Source organism: Wasmannia auropunctata, unplaced genomic scaffold, assembly GCF_000956235.1.
Source record: "Wasmannia auropunctata unplaced genomic scaffold, wasmannia.A_1.0 LD336076.1, whole genome shotgun sequence".
NCBI classification, from domain to species: domain Eukaryota; kingdom Metazoa; phylum Arthropoda; class Insecta; order Hymenoptera; family Formicidae; genus Wasmannia; species Wasmannia auropunctata.
Window position 1 is genome coordinate 7,477,741 of NW_012026814.1, and position 1,599 is coordinate 7,479,339.

A 1,599-nucleotide genomic window follows, 5' to 3' on the forward strand; every position below is an offset into this window, starting at 1 on the left:
TATCCCCTGTGTGCCTTGTCGACTCAGTTCGACGTTTGAGCGGTGGGAACGTCGCGGGCGCTCGGATCCGGCGGTTCCGCGCTTCGCACGTCGAGATTCGACGTTTGAATGGTGAAACGCCGCGAACGCAAGGATACGACGTTTCCGGCTTCACGCGAGAATCGACGTTTGAGCGGTGGGAACGTCGCGGGCGCTCGGATCCGGCGGTTCCGCGCTTCGCACGTCGAGATTCGACGTTTGAATGGTGAAACGCCGCGAACGCAAGGATACGACGTTTCCGGCTTCAAACGGCGAGAATCGACGTTTGAGCGGTAACGTCGCGGGCGCTCGGATCCGGCGGTTCGCGCTTCGCACGTCGAGATTCGTTTGAATGGGAAACGCCGCGAACGCAAGGATACGACGTTTCCGCTTCAAACGGCGAGAATCGACGTTTGAGCGGTGGGAACGTCGCGGGCGCTCGGATCCGGCGGTTCGCGCTTCGCACGTCGAGATTCGACGTTTGAATGGTGAAACGCCGCGAACGCAAGGATACGACGTTTCCGAGCTTCAAACGGCGAGAATCGACGTTTGAGCGGTGGGAACGTCGCGGGCGCTCGGATCCGGCGGTTCCGCGCTTCGCACGTCGAGATTCGACGTTTGAATGGTGGAAACGCCGCGAACGCAAGGATGCGACGTTTCCGAGCTTCAAACGGCGAGAATCGACGTTTGAGCGGTGGGAACGTCGCGGGCGCTCGGATCCGGCGTTCCGCGCTTCGCACGTCGAGATTCGACGTTTGAATGGTGGAAACGCCGCGAACGCAAGGATACGACGTTTCCGAGCTTCAAACGGCGAGAATCGACGTTTGAGCGGTGGGAACGTCGCGGGCGCTCGGATCCGGCGGTTCCGCGCTTCGCACGTCGAGATTCGACGTTTGAATGGTAGAAACGCCGCGAACGCAAGGATACGACGTTTCCGAGCTTCAAACGGCGAGAATCGACGTTTGAGCGGTGGGAACGTCGCGGGCGCTCGGATCCGGCGGTTCCGCGCTTCGCACGTCGAGATTCGACGTTTGAATGGTGGAAACGCCGCGAACGCAAGGATACGACGTTTCCGAGCTTCAAACGGCGAGAATCGACGTTTGAGCGGTGGGCGTCGGGCGCTCGGATCCGGCGGTTCGCGCTTCGCACGTCGAGATTCGACGTTTGAATGGTGAAACGCCGCGAACGCAAGGATACGACGTTTCCGAGCTTCAAACGGCGAGAATCGACGTTTGAGCGGTGGGAACGTCGCGGGCGCTCGGATCCGGCGGTTCCGCGCTTCGCACGTCGAGATTCGACGTTTGAATGGTGGAAACGCCGCGAACGCAAGGATACGACGTTTCCGAGCTTCAAACGGCGAGAATCGACGTTTGAGCGGTGGGAACGTCGCGGGCGCTCGGATATCGTATAACTTCGTATAATGTCGCACGTCGAAGTACTGAGTCGACAAGGCATACATTTCATACTTATATATTTTATTGTTTTATCCACTAATTATTTTATCGGGGTGTGACGTCCCGTCGTAAAAATTTCATTCTATTATCCGACCGATTCGATTTGATCCGACAAAACACAAAAATA